The following is a 16,410-nucleotide window of genomic DNA, read 5'->3' as shown; positions in this document are numbered from 1 at the left end:
ATCACAGAGGACAATCACATAGAAAAAGAGGTCTCAGCAAGAATAGCTGCGGGAAATAGAGCATTAAACTCCCTACCATCATTATTAAGATCTAAGCTGCTGAAAAGACAATCTAAATTAAGACTGTACATGTCAATTATTCGCCCAGTTGTTACATATGGGAGTGAAACATGGACTCTACATCAGCGAGAAATAACTAAATTGCTGATATTTGAAAGGAAAGTCCTTAGAATGATATTTGGTCCTCAAAGGGATGAATTGACAGGAGAGTGGAGAAAGCGCCGCAATGCTGAATTGGTGACTCTATATGGTACTGAAAACATCGTCAGACATATAAAAGCTAATCGGATAAGATGGGCAGGTCATGTAGTAAGATCAGAGGAAGACAGAGTGATAAAGACAGTGTTCTTCGAGAGACCAGACGGTAGAAGATCAGTGGGCCGTCCCAGAAAAAGATGGAAGGATGATGTTGAAACCGATCTATCTAGGATTGGGGTACAACAATGGCAAATGGGTGTAAAGTTGTGTTATAGAGGTAGCACCTTTTATCGGAACGACCACATCGAGCGTCATAGACGGGAGATGGTTCTTGATAACTGGTCCTCATAAGACAACTAACTCTCACTTATGGCTCCACGTGCCACACCCCGGGCAACTGCATTGGTCTGCAGGCTAAACTAAGTGAGGGTAGTCAGATATGGCGAAAACTCCACCGAGCGATTGCCGGTATAAGCAATCCCACACTTACTGACCAACGGCTTCGGGCGGATGAGTTGGTAAGTGGAAGGGCACTCTTTTGTCCTGGCGCTAAGAAATTGGCACCAAAGGCGAATGAATCAAGTAAATGATCAACGGCATAAGGATACAGAAGGCAAGGAGAAACCACTGTATTAAAGATCCAATTGGATATCTCTAGTACAATCATCATGGCTGTACAACGTACAATAAATTCTGGTACTGATCATGGACATCGGAAAACAAGATCCGGCAGGAGAGGTAATTCTCATGACAACAGGGCCTCTCAGGTCGTAACCCGGCGAAATCCCTGTTTTAAAGATGCAATAAATATTGGTACGTGGAACGTCAGAAGTATGTATGAACCTGGAAAAATGAACAATATTATACAAGAGATGCAAAGGTTAAATATCGATATTTTAGGTATCAGCGATACAAGGTGGTCGAGTTCAGGCAGCTTCGCGACAAACAACGGAATGATATATTTTTCAGGAAATAATGACCCACACCACAGATATGGAGTAGCAATTGTTGTATCAAAAAAAATTATGCAGTCTGTTATTAACTTTACACCAGTGTCTGATAGAGTAATATTCCTTCAACTTCATACAAAAACTGTAAATCTTAATATCATACAGGTCTATGCTCCTACTGCAGAAAAATCAGATGAAGAGGTTGAGGAATTCTATGAACAAATTAACCATGTTCTAAAATCTATAAAGCCAAGAGACGTCACAATTATCCTTGGTGATTTTAATTCCAAAATTGGGGAAGGAAAAAGCGGCAAATATGTAGGAAATTATGGTCTCGGGTTAAGGAACGAGAGAGGAGACCGAATGTTACAGTTCTGCCAAGAAAACGATATGATTATTTCAAACACATTTTTTAAACTCCCCAAAAGAAGGCTTTATACGTGGACATCACCTCAACATAACGCACAGAAAATAGTTAGAAATCAAATAGACTTTGTGTTGATAAATGAAAGATACAAAAACGGCATAAAATCGGTTAAGGCGTACCCAGGCGCAGATGTTTCCTCGGACCACAATCCCTTGATAGCGCGTGTAAGCATTAAACTTAAGAAACCTTCACAAAGGGTAAAACCAGATTACATAGATACCAGCCGCTTACAGAACTCAAAAATCAAAGAAGAATTAAAGCAACAGATAAACGGTAACCTAAGAATGTTGTCTACAAAGGAACCAAACACGCACGTAGAAAACAAGTGGCAAGACTTAAAAGAAGCCCTAATAAAACCCGCTCAGAATATCCTTAGCAGAGGAAATACGACAAAAAGACAAGAATGGATGACAGAGAAAATTTTAAGTCTCATGGAGGAACGAAGACAGTTTAAGGGAAAATGCAAACAAAAATACAACGAGATACACAAGCAAATTAGAGATGAAATAAGGTCAGCGAAAGAAAACTTTTACAAAAGAAAATGTGAAGAAATTGAAGAACTGCAATTAAAACATGACACGTTTAACCTACATAAAAAGGTAAAAGAATTGGCAGGTATACAAAAAAGGAAGCATCCCAATGTGCTATACAACGCAAATGGACAAATAATAACTGACCTACAAGAAAAGCTTACAACCTGGAAGAATTATATAGAAGAACTCTTTGCCGATGAAAGAGAGGATCATGATATTGGTAACATACAAGGTGAGGAAGGACCAAAAATCTCTAAAGAAGAAATACTATATGCTATAAAAACAATGAAAAATGGCAAATCACCGGGTCCAGATGGACTTCCATCGGAACTTCTTAAGCTTGTGGAAGATGAAACAGTAAATGTTTTGGTTGACCTCTTTAACTGCATTTATAAAACAGGAGAAATACCTAAGGAATGGCTTCTGTCAACTTTTGTAACTATTCCAAAGAAAACAAACGCAAAACTGTGCACCGACCATCGCACAATAAGCTTAATGGGACACACACTAAAAGTATTTCTTAAAGTGATACATACAAGAATTCACAAAAAACTAGACGCTGACATCAGTGATACTCAGTTCGGGTTTCGAAACGGGCTTGGAACAAGGGAAGCACTATTTGCACTTAATATCATGTGCCAAAGATGCCTGGATGTTAACCAGGATATATATATATATGTGCTTTATTGACTACAACAAGGCGTTCGATAAAGTTCGCCACGAACACCTGATGAGACTGTTGGTAGAGAAAAACTTGGATAAAAGGGACGTCAGAATTATCTTCAATATTTACTATAACCAGAAGGCGAATATTAGAGCAGAACGGGAAACAACCGAGGAACTCGAGATCAAAAAAGGCGTAAGGCAGGGATGCATACTTTCACCAACCTTGTTTAACTTATATTCAGAAGATATTATAAACAGAGCCCTTGCTGACCAAGATATAGGGGTTAAAATAAATGGCACTTTAATAAACAATTTGAGATACGCTGATGACACAGTATTAATAGCAGACACCCTGGAAGATCTCCAAACACTGATAAACAGAATAGTAGAGTGCAGCGAAAAGTTCGGTTTATCACTTAACATCAAAAAAACAAAAATAATGATGGTGTCGAAATCTCCACAAAATTTTTCTGACATAACCGTACATGATCAAAGAATTGAGCGTGTTAGAAAATATAATTACCTGGGAACTGTTATTAATGAAAACAACGACAACTCTGAAGAAATCAAGATCAGAATAGAAAAAGCTAGAGCTACTTTTACCAAAATGAAAACAGTTTTATGCGGAAGAGAGCTAAGTTTAAATCTTAAAATCCGCCTCATGAGATGTTACGTGCTGTCAGTTCTTTTCTATGGAATGGAAGCTTGGACACTGAAAAAGATCGATACAAGGAAAATAGAAGCATTCGAGATGTGGATGTACCGCAGGATACTGAGAATATCGTGGACAGAGAGAGTGACAAACATGGAAGTGTTGCGAAGGATGCAGAAAGAAAAAGAACTTGCGCTTACTATTAAAAAGCGCAAACTGCAATACTTGGGACATATAATGAGGGGACAAAAGTACCAGCTACTACAATTAATTATTCAGGGAAAAATAATAGGTAAAAGATCCATTGGCAGAAGAAAACATTCATGGTTGAAGAATTTAAGAGATTGGTACAAGTGCAGCAGCTGCCAATTATTTAGATCTACGGTATCAAAAATACGCATAGCCTTGATGATAGCCAAACTTCGGAACGAGGACGGCACCTGAAGAAGAAGAATGGCAAATCGAAGCGCAAGTTCGCAGACGATGGAGGGCCATAGTGGCAGCGGCGAAGACTCACCCCGAGTTGTAAAGCCAGTCAAGAAGAAGAAGAAGAAGATAAACCCGAGCTTTAGTTATCAATAGGTTCCAAGTTACGCAGACATACTGTATAAGAGCTAAAAAAATTTTTTTGCTGAACATTTATTATTGTTGAAGCTTATTATTAAATGTATTTTAAGTAAGTTTTACAGAAAAAAGTTTTGATCACTTTGTATAAACATTATTTTAGCTGGTAATTTTCGGTTTTTGTATTACATTTTTGTTATCTTTCTTAATTTTCTCAAAAAGAAATAGTTTATTTCATTTCTAAAGTAAATTAGTTTAGTGCATTTTAAAGACTGCATCCTAAGCTTTAAAAAAGCACTTATAAAACTGTAATAGATATGTTCAAACTTGAGTAATACCATCTTAAAGTTGTGGTAATTTGAATTAAATTTTTGAGATTTTTTTGAATAAAACGTCATTTAGTAAGATGTTTGAAAGGTAAGTTGTAGAAAATTGAGAGCTTTATAAGAAAAATTGTATTAGTTACACATTTTTAAATAATTTTTAAACAAAATTCATGTAAGGCTCAATTTCCGCCCACACCGTACTTATGCCCATATATTTTATTTCTTTTTATTATAACCATAAGATAGCTTAATTATTCTTCTTTCATTGCTTTCATTTTCAATTTGTAAAATTTTATTTGATCCATTAGTTAAAGAATTACATTAAAATAACTCAACCGTGCACTTCCCCGAAAGCTAGTTTACAGCCAATTTTACCAATGTTTGTGAGAAGGGTGACTTTAGCGTTATAAATTAAAAATTATAGAAGATACAGATTTAATTTTAGAAAATTTTTTATATAAGATTGTTTTGTAAAATATTCTGAATTTTTCAATGGTCAAATCAGTTTTTTTCTAAAATTTATATTTTCGCAGTTATTTAAAAAAACATCTAATTTCGTCGTTCATTTGTTTAATAAAAAATGGAGCACCCACTTCTCGAGTAGAACTTTTTGATATGTTATTTATTAAACATTTCTTAATGAAATTACAAAAAGTTCTATCTTGTTTGATTTTTTCCGAAGTGAAAATCTATTAGTCCTGTCGCCAGGGGGGGTACAACGGCCTCCTTTATTCAGATGGACTTACCCAAGTTTTTTTATGTAATTTGACCCGTAGAACAAGAATTTTTTGGGTAACAGTTGATCCGGATGTCGATAAGTTTGTTATAAACAAAGAACTTGAGGAATTACATAACAGCGATAGTGTTTCCCGTGCCCAATGCATGCGTTTTAATGTACGTAATCTACGTAGAAAATATCTGTATGCGCGCCTACTCGTTCGATTTCAAATGGGAAATGCATTGAAAACATCATTCAATCACTATGTGTTTATAGCTATTTTAAACAATAAAAAAATTAATTTTTAGCAATAAAGGTAATCAAAACCGATAGAATTTGACTTGAACTTTCAAATGCGGTAAGCAGAATTGCTATTTTATTTTTCAATCAAAAGTTATTCGGGTTCAAAAATTGCAATTTTTCGATTTTTTAAAGTTTAACCGCGTTTATGTCGAAAACTATGCATCCTACGAAAAAACTGGTAAAAACATTTTTTGCTTAGAATGACCCAAAAAATACAAAACAATGTTCTGTTTTGCGAAAAATCGCTGTTATGTGATTCCTCAAGTTCTCTGTTTATAACAATCTTATCGACATCCGGATCGACTGTTACCCAAAAAATTCGTGTTCTACGGGTCAAAATACATAAAAAAACTTGGGTAAGTCCATCTGAATTAAGGAGGCCGTTGTACCCCCACTGGCGACAGGACTATATATGCACTCCCGTAATTCTGCTTACCGTATTTGAAAGTTCAAGTCAATTTATATCGGTTTTGATTACTTGCATTGCTAAAAATTTATTTTTTTATTGTTAAACTAAGCCATAAACACATAGTGCTTCCCGTGGACAATACATGCGTTTTAACGCATGCTACGTAGAAATTGACTCGCTTATACTTTTACCTACTTACTCGTTCGATTTTAAATGGGAGATCATTGAAAATATCACTCAAACACTATGTGTTTATAGCTTTGTTTAACAATAAAAAAATAAATTTTTAGCAATGCAAAGAATCAAAACCGATATAATTTGACTTGAACTTTCAAATACGATAAGCAGAATTGCCATTTTCTTTTTAAATCGAATGTTATTCGGATTCAAAAATTGCAATTTTTCGATTTTTTTTAAGTTCAACCGCGTTTATCTCGAAAACTATGCATCCTACGGAAAAACTTATAAGAACATTTTTTGCTTAGAATGACCCAAAAAATACAAAAAAATGTTTTGTTTTGCGAGAAATCGCTGTTAGGTAATTCCTCAAGTTCTTTGTTTATAACAATCTTATCGACATCTGGATCAACTGTTACCCAGAAAATTCGCGTTCTACGGGTCAAAATACATAAAAAACTTGGATAAGTCCATCTGAATAAAGGAGGCCCCTCCCCTCGTTAATAAAATATATTTATAATCTACGTATCGGACTTTAGGTTCGGGCCGACATGACGATATATTATTATGAATCTATTTATAGTATAATGCTCACAGCTAATAACAACAGAGGTAACCTCTAAATTTCACATCAACTTCGTCTTTTTGTCAATGGCCTCTTGCGTAAGCAGTCACCCAGTGGCACGAATTTATATATTAAATATTAAAATTATGTACAGGGTGGGTTGTGATTGCGCGCAGCGGTCAAATACCTCCTGCGGTTCTCTCACTCTAATACCCGCAAGTTAGGTTTGGACCGAAGGGTTAGGTCTTCCTCCTTTCTGACCGGAAAAATGAAAGAATACCCATGAACGAACATATAAAACACGCTGTATTTTCCTGTCACCGTGTCACAAAGAAAATTGCCCAGCGCAAGTTCATGTAATAATAGTTATTACATGTACTTGCGCTGGCCAATTTTTTGTATGACACGGTGACAGGAAAATACAGCGTGTTTTATATGTTCGTTCATGGGTATTCTTTCATTTTTCGTACTGTATAATGAATAAAATAAAACAATATAATTACTTTTACTATTAATTCTGTGTATTCGTTCAGTAATCAGGTTACAATAATATTTCAGTTCATAATTTGTGTTTTTCTAGATAAATATCTATTTTTCTCGTTTTGTATATTTCACATACACCAATTTTATCAGGAAAGTACAATCAGTACCCTGGCAGTTGAATTGTCATGAAAAAACCTTATTACCCTGGACTATTGCAGGAGCAGATTTCGCCTCACTTTTCCCTTTTAGTCCTGGCTGTTCCGCTCAGAAATTCCCGGTGTTTGTTATTGTTGACAGGGATTTCCAGCTCTGCACCAGTTGTCGCCATATGTTCAATTTTAGTAGAAGATCTCTTCGTCACAAAGTGTAACAACGATCGAAGACCAACTGCTAAACGGTGAAGTTTAGCAACTCTAGGCTGTTGATTTTTAAATCATCCAATCGACCGAACTTTTTGTTAGACACTGAAGATATTCCTTTGGTCATGTTGTCTTGGGAGATACAATAAGCTATGTAGACACCTTCAGGAACTGTAATAATATCTTGACTTTCGGTGGACCTGGAAACGGTATAATTCTTCAGAGCCGCGGTAGATATAGTAAAAATAGTGATGATAATATCCAACCTTCGATTGGGAGAAAGCATTTAAAGAAGAAGAAGCAAGCCTTTTGAATCTTATCATTACCTATCTATATTTTGCTCATTTAGTATTGTTAAACTTTTAGCAATATTAACAAATCCTCATCGTTGATAATATGCACGGAAACAGAAAACACGTATAATTTCGTGTTTGTCTTTGAAGCTTTAACTTTTAAGATCATCTATAGGTAACAGTGTTGAATACAATTAAAGTAAATATCTAACTTCTCGTCGAACCATGTGACTTTTCTTTGTGCTCATTATTTTATTAGATGCACCTAATCGTTAAAACACATTTTTCAGATTCTTGAACAATTCTTGAACGTCATTAAAATATTTTCTTGAGTAAGTTTTTTTCTTATGGGATTTTAATACAATTTATGTTTTTGAGCCTTGAAAATCGTTATCTTTCGTTATTTTTTTAGTTTTAAGGCGATAAATTGTTTATAACTCAAACACGATCAACTTATTGGTCCAATGCTATTTAAATGCGTTTATTTTTTTTCGAATTCTGCGAAAACTCGTAAGTATTTTTGAAAAATTTAAACGCCGAATGAAAGATTACCGAGAGCCGAAAGTCGCGTGAAAACTTCTATAATGTTTATTTTAATAAGTTACAGGGGTCAAAAAAAAAAAGAAAATTTAGTGTGATTTTTAATTTCAAATATTTTATTTAAAAGAAGCTTTTTGTTTATTCTAAGGGACTTTTGGCCCTAGGTAATAATATAATCTTTCATTCTGCCTTTAAATTGTTCAAAAATATTTATTGGTTTTCTCAGGATTCCAAAAGAATCAATGCATTTAAATAGTATTGGACCTAGATTTTTTATATATAAATTAATTTTTTAAGTATTAATTAATTGTAAGAACAAAAATTTTATCAGGTACCCTTTTTTTATAATAATTGTAGTAATTATATAATAATAATAATAACAATATAGAATACTAATACTAGTTATACAGGGTGTCCCGAAAAGATTGGTCATAAATTATACCACACATTCTAGGGACAAAAATAGTTCGATTGAACCTAACTTACCTCAGTACAAATGTACTCATAAAAAAGTTACAGCCCTTTGAAATTACAAAATGAAAATCGATTTTTTTTTAATATATCGAAAAGAATTAGAGATATTTTATTGAAAATGGACATGTATCATTCTTATGGCAGGACCATGTTAAAACAAAATTATAGTGAAATTTATCCACCCCATAAAAATTTTATGGGGGTTTTGTTCCCTTATACCCCCAAACTTTTGTGTACGTTCCAATTAATTCATTATTGTGGTACCGTTAAACACAACGTTTTTAAAACTTTTTTGCCTCCTATTATTTTTTCGATAAGCCATTTTTTTATCGAGATGCGCCTTCTTTTTTAATATGTTTACATAAAAATTTTGTGGGGGTTTTGTTCCTTTAAACCCCCCAAATGTTTGTGTACGTTCCAATTAAACTATTAGTGCGGTACCATTAGATAAACACAGTGTTTTTAAAACTTTTTTGCCTCTTAGTCTTTTTTTGATAAGTCACCTTTTATCGAGATGTGGCTTCTTTTTCAAAATATACCTAAAAATATAAGTTACAAATAAATTTTCAGATTATGTATTATAACAAGTTTCTATAATCGTACTTAACCATATAAAAATATGTGGTGGATTCGACAAATATTCAAAATATCTCGATAAACACTGACTTATCGAAAAAGTACTAAGAGGCAAAAAAGTTTTAAAAACATTGTGTTTAACTAGCGGTACCACAATAATAATTTAATTGGAACGTACACAAAAGTTTTGGAGGGTTTAAGGGAACAAAACCCCCATAAAATTTTTATGGGGTGTACAAATTTCACTTTAATTTTTTTTAAGATGTTGCTTCCATAAGAATGCCACATGTCCATTTTCAATAAAAATTTCCAAGAGTTTTCGATATATGAAAATAAAACAATTTTCATTTTGTAACTTCAAAGGGCTGTAACTTTTTTTTTGTGCACTATTGTATATAAGTAAGTCAGGTTCAAACAACCTATTTTTGATCCCAGAATCTGTGGTATAATTTATGACCAATCTTTTCGGGACACCCTGTATAATACTAATTACTAGTTAATAAATTAACAAGACAAACAACACTAATTGATGTGACGATACCTAACAACAATAATCTACGTACTAAATTTACCGAAAAGATCGCCAAGTACAGAGATCTAGAAATTCAAATACAAAGAGAATGGAGAACGAAAAACACTCAGACGATACCAAGTATTATGTCTAATGTCTACTAGTGGAGTCATTCCGAGAAACCTCCACGAAAACATAAAAGAGCTTGGTCTAAAATTTAGACCAAGCTGTTCATTTAATGAACATCTTGGTCTACAAAACCATGCAGAAACCTGTACTACTCTCGACGGCTAGTTGTGTACAAACATTTTTGGGAGATATTCCAGCATACCAAGTCACCTAAGACTCGATAACACGGAAAGAGTCCCACCAGAGCTCAATCTTTTTGATACCGTAGGTATCTGGGATGAGTCAATTTTCCCCTTAGATGGAGTGTGAGCCGTATGGCTAAATCTTATAATAATAATGTATATCTAATTAGAAACATACTAAATTACATATCCGATAAATTTTATCTATTAAACAGATCAGTGCAGATCCACTTATATATCGTATCTTAGACTACAATAATAATATAGTATATTTTTATAGGATATTTTCGGTACTTACAAATTAATGAGAAAACTAAAAACAGCTGATAATACTACATAACACAGATAACTAACATTTGAACAGTCACTGATTACACCTATTGATGTACACTTTCTGTGAAATTTTATGGAAAGGTACATACATAGCACGGCATACATAACATATCGTTGCGGCGTAACTTGACATGACACACCGATAAACTTTTCGATGAGCGCAAAGGGCCTACAAGGTATGTTATATTCAGCATTGGAAGCTTCCTGTTGTGGTACACGGAAATATGACTAATTTTATATTTACAGTGGCGTATCAAAGAAGTACCTAATTTATTTTGGAAAACCTTAGCTTTCAAAAAATATGTTTCTAAAATTAACTGCACTCGCTCCAAATACGCTCTGTGGATTTGAGATCACTTGAGCATATCATAATTAACGTATTACGACATAGGTTACTAGATACAAGATATAAGAACTTTTACACAGTAGGTGTCCAAAAGGCTATCCAAAAGTACCTACTAATATTTTATTATAGAGAGAAAATACAAATAGAGCACACCAACTAGGAAATAAAGAGAAATAAAATAATCATAAACAAAATTTTAGAGCTACAATTACTTAGGTACCTACTAGTTACGATAAGTCTTTCAAATAAATATCTATGTGCACTCTTGTCGATTCAAAAAACTCTTGAACAAGTTGCTACACAGGTACTACACAACTTTAAATTAACTGCTGAACTGCTTTAACGATAAGTGAATAATCCTTGACTGGTTGCAGAGAAATTTGTGACTGTACGGTGTACAGTTAAATCCTTGTCAGATTTTGGAGAACAGAAATGTGGCTTGGTCCACGTCTTAATTTATAGTCTAAGAGCTAGTGACCCCTCCGACTAACAGTCGTCCTGTAAGGCTAGAAATTTGTCTAGTGATAATTCATAGCACACCAAGACTAAAAACCATGGCCTGGCAGGCATCAGCGGTGCACGTGTATCTACCAGGTGAATCGAAAAGTGCAAATTTAGGGGGTAAAATAAACTTTCTCCTGTAAGGTTTAAATTTAAGTATGTGTTTGAGTAAGTCCTTTAGAAGAAATGTGTACAATGACAGGCGATTCTGAAGAGCATAAGACCTTGCCAGGCGAGGGGAAAGATTAGGGGTTTTTCCTAAAATTATTCTTTTTGTATCGAAAAATTTTTTTTAGGTTTTTTGAATCATTCCAAACAAAAAAGGTCTTAAGTGATTTTTCTCTGTGAAGTTAATAGTTTTTGTTATATAAGCGATTGAAAATTTTTAAAATTGCGAAATCGGCCATTTTTAACCCTAAATCGGACATTTATCTAAAAATTTCAATGTTGCCAAGGTACGTAGATATTCTTTAAACATTGATTGATGGAAACCCGAAGAGTTTTTTGCAATAAAATATCGAAAACCCCTTTGTTTTTTTAATTGCTAATCAAGCGGGCGCGACACTGTAGTATAAGTGAGGACGTTTGAGTTGGCATAAATTCATTATCTCGAGAATGGGCATATTTCAAGAGAAATCCTCAGAGAGGTCGATTTTTATTTTTGAATTAGGACTTTTTGGCATATATATATATATATATATATATATATATATATATAATACTGGTGACGTCATCCATCTGGGCGTGATGACGTAATCGATGATTTTTTTAAATAAGAGTAGGGGTTGTGTGATATCTCATTTAAAAGGTTTTTTAATTTTCTATTCAGTAATATAAGCATTAACAGAATTATTTATACAGGGTGTACAAAAAAATTTTTCTTCTATTTGTCAAATTTAATCAAAGTTAATTTAATAAAAAAAAATTTTTTGTACACCCTGTCTAAATAATTATGTTTTTGTTTATACTAGTGAATAGAAAATTAAATAACCTTTCAAATGAGCTATTACACAACCCCTGTTCTCATTTAAAAAAAATCATCGATTACGTCATCACGCTCAGATGGATGACGTCACTAGTATCATATATATGCCAAAAAGTCCTAATTTAAAAATAAAAATCGACCTGTCTGACGATTTCTCTTGAAATTTGCCCATTCTCGAGATAATGAATTTATGCCAACTCAAACGTCCTCACTTATACTACAGTGTCGCGCCGGCTTGATTAACAATTAAAAAACAAAGGGGTTTCCGATATCGTATTGCAAAAAACTCTTTGGGATTTCATCAATCAATGTTTAAAGAATATCTAACTACCTTGGCAATATTGAAATTTTTAGTTAAATGTCCGATTTGGGGTTAAAATGGCCGATTTCGCAATTTTCAAAATTTTTAATCGCTTATATAACAAAAACTATTAACTTAAGAGAAAAATCACTAAAGACCTTTTCTGTTTGGAATGATTCAAAAAACTTAAAAAAAATTGTTCGATGCAAAAAAAATAATTTTAGGAAACACCTCTAATCTTTCCCCTCGCCTGGCAAGGTCTTATGCTCTTCAGAATCGCCTGTCATTGTACACATTTCTTCTAAATGACTTACTCAAACACATACTTAAATTTAAACCTTACAGGAGAAAGTTTACTTTACCCCCTAAATTTGCACTTTTCGATTCACCTGGTAGATACACGTGCACCACTGATGCCTGCCAGGTCATGGTTTTTAGCCTTGGTGTGCTATGAATTATCACTAGAAAAATTTCTAGCCTTACAGGACGACCGTTAGTCGGAGGGTTCACTAGCTCTTAGACTATTACTCTCTATACACGTAAAATCAGAGTTTGTTGTTAGTTTTGAGAGTAAACTGAATCTAAGACCAAATACTTACCATGTAGGGATAGTACCATGAGGGTTTTTTCTGGTTTTTCTCGTGATTTACTATGGAATCACTAACACGAGAATTTTACTGTCATCATTACATGTGGTTAAAGACAAATCACATGCTATGATTTTTCTGACGGATATTATTAAGTTAAAGTTTATTTCATGTAATCGAATGAACTATCTTCCAATGATCGTTCCAAGAACGCAACTCATAAATATATTGCTCAATATCATTTTAAAGTCGTCTACTTTAAAATGTATACATGCCGCTACACACCTTCAGTAACTGAAGCACAACTGTGTTTTAACTGCACAGTTTCAACTGAACAGTCAAACTGTTCGGTTAAAACTGACATCTATATGGTCTACACACGTTCAGTTTTATCAGTTGAAATAATTTTTTGGTTGAAGTCACACGTTACAAGCAGAGTCACCATGGTTTCATCGGATGATGCTCTAGCAATTATTGTTGGTCTATTATGCATTTTGAGAAAGAGAAAACAAAAAAGAAAAAAAAAGTGGTGTAAATATTGGTTATTAAAAAGAAAACATTATTCGCACGATAATTTACTGAAAGAGCTCAGAATTACTCCAAAAAACTATAATAACTATTAAGAATGAACAGTTGACATAAAATTACAAAATTTGATTTTTTAGAACATTGAAAAGGCTTCCAAATGTTGATTTTTGAAAGTTAAGAAGATAATTTCTCGCTTAGTAAATAAGTGAAAATTGTTATATGTTAATAACTTTTATTAAAAGTAATGTAGAACTTTGGCGTTTCACCCAAAGTTGGGTACTGGGGTACTTTAAAAACCCTCAAAATTTGAGAGCGATCCATTAATTATTTTAAAAGTTATTTTATATGTTTATTCCAGACACCTTTTTTGCAATAACATAAGATCCGCATAAGATAGACAGAACATAGGGCAATTCTGCGGATGTCAAATGAAAGTAGAAGACTTTTACTATGAATATGTATGAAGAAAATATAAAAAATTATTTATTATAGTCACCTATACAAATGCTAATGCCAAATTTTTGAAATTTTGTAGTTTTTAAACATTTAGAATAACTTTAAAATTATTGTCCGTAGAAAAATATTTTTGACATATTTGAAAACCTGGTATTTTACACGAATTTTCAAAAATGTTGTTCAAATAGTGACTAGCAACTACACAGTTTTTGCTACGTACCTTCAGTTTGAACTGCTCAGTGTTAACTGAACAATTTTTTTCTATTTAAATTCATTTGTCAGTTGAACTGTACAGTTTTCAGTTTTGCCTACACATATAGGTTTAACTGAACAGTTTGATTGTTCAGTTGAAACTGTGCAGTTAAATCTGAAGGTGTGTAGCGGCCTTAATGTATGTCTGAATTGTCAATATGAATAAGTCAGATAAAATTAAATTACTTATTAGGTAGCAGAATTTTTTACCAAGTAACATAAACAAAATTTGTTTACTTTATTAATATTTTGTATTTTGATAACGATTTCCGAAGTGGAAGGCCAAATATAAAATTAATTGAATTTTCAACTGAAATTGTGGTTTACTTCTCAAGTAAAATGGTAAGTGTTTACACATTATAAAAATATTCTTATAAAAACATAAATTAAAAATAAGATTTACCTTGTTTTTGTTTTCGTTCGATTTATCGCGTGCAGTTAGATATGAGCTTTATATTTTTAGACGTCCATTAAACAATAAATTCATTATGTCAATATGCACGTATGTCTATACACCAGAGCACTCACTATACCAAACTGTGCAAATTTAGAAACTGAAATTTATTTTACTTTCTCTTGATGTCTCGGGTTTGTATATAGTCCGGTCGAAGAGGAACTTCATGACACCAAAAAAACAAAATAATAATAAAGATAAAATAGCTAAAGCTAAATAACATTATGCAATTACCTAATAAAAATTTAAATAACAAGTAACAAATAAATAAATAACTAACAAAAAATAAATCAATCTTGATCGTTTACCCAAAATTATTTGAGGTAAAAAACACTTCTCCAAGAAGTTAACGCACCACCTTAAAAATTGGTTATTTTAGTTGTCTCGAATTTCCTAAACCTGTGGTCCGATTTTAGTGATTTTGTTTAATATGTTGTAGTCTTATTCTTTAAGAATATCGCTGGAATATCATTCCAAATCTCGAGAGCTACTGTTTCTACCTCTTGTAAGGTTCTAGGAGGTGGCAAACCCTGTCTTAGTCTTCTGCCAAGTATGTCCTACAAATATTCCATCGTGTTAAAATCTGGACTATGCGGTAATCAATTTAAATTACGAAAATTTACATGTTATAAATATTCGGTTACAGTTCGTGCAACGTGAGGTCTTGCATTATCGTGAATTATCAAAAAATAGTTACCAATATACGTAATTAGCGAAAGGTACAACATGCTCAGATAAAATATCGGTTATGTACCTTTCCCTGTTTAAAGAACTACTTACTGTTCTCACTGTTCTCACTGTTAAATAAATTCCTCCCCAGCCCATTCTAGACCCTCCATTAAATACAGTCATTTTGTATGTTGCACTGGACGTAAAGTTGGCACCATCTAATCTATCTATCGCCCGTCGTCAAATTCAAACAAAAATATAACTCCAGACCAGACCAATATAACTCCAGAACATCCAGACCAGACTCCTTTACCACCTTTAGTCCAGACAAAATATGTATTTAATATATTTTTTACCATCAAAAATGAGATATTTTAATCAAATATTGTATCAAGTGTAATTTGCAGAATAATTTTGAATTACGTTCCGCTAATGAACTCGCTTTTTTGTCCTTCAAAATAGAAAACAGTTTCAATTATATTGCTTAATAGTATAATTGTCTAACAATTTTAACTGTACTAATCCCCAAGTATAAATTTTTAAGTGCTAAACTGATTGATTTACGATGAGTAACCGGGTTGTAAAAACACCGGCATGTGCCTAGATAAAGGGACATCGGTTTACTTGAATTTCATAACATACAAATATTATCTCTTTGAATTTGCCGACGGGCGAAATATCGATGGACCCGACTTTAACATTCATTTGGTCTCGGATCATTCTTAAACGTCTAACGGAACTGTAGTGGCAAAATCTGGATTCATCTATTAACAGAACGTTTACCCAGTTGTCATGATTCCAGTTTACGTGCGCTTTCGCAAATTGCAATCTAGCCTCTAGCTCTCTTCGAATACACAAGTCAATGTTCTACAAGACGTCTCCTTAAGATGCCAATGCTTGGTT

The 16,410-nt window shown here is 33.3% G+C and overlaps 1 protein-coding gene across 2 annotated transcripts in view; it reads right to left on the bottom strand.

Moving 5' to 3' along the window:
• LOC114335929 (cytochrome P450 4d8) overlaps nucleotides 1–14,941 on the bottom strand; it is a 129,865-nt gene extending 114,924 nt beyond the window's left edge. Inside the window, exon 1 of one of the 2 annotated variants that reach the window (XM_028286214.2) lies at nucleotides 14,788–14,941. The gene's annotated coding sequence lies outside the window, so the exon portion shown is untranslated. Of the gene's footprint in view, nucleotides 1–10,393; nucleotides 10,416–14,787 lie in introns of those variants that run through there. The other variant, XM_050641699.1, reaches the window with a different exon arrangement.
• Nucleotides 14,942–16,410: the final 1,469 nt, after the last annotated feature.

The sequence above is a fragment of the Diabrotica virgifera genome, chromosome 1 (assembly GCF_917563875.1).
Source record: "Diabrotica virgifera virgifera chromosome 1, PGI_DIABVI_V3a".
NCBI classification, from domain to species: domain Eukaryota; kingdom Metazoa; phylum Arthropoda; class Insecta; order Coleoptera; family Chrysomelidae; genus Diabrotica; species Diabrotica virgifera.
This window is presented reverse-complemented; position numbering and strand designations above follow the sequence as displayed.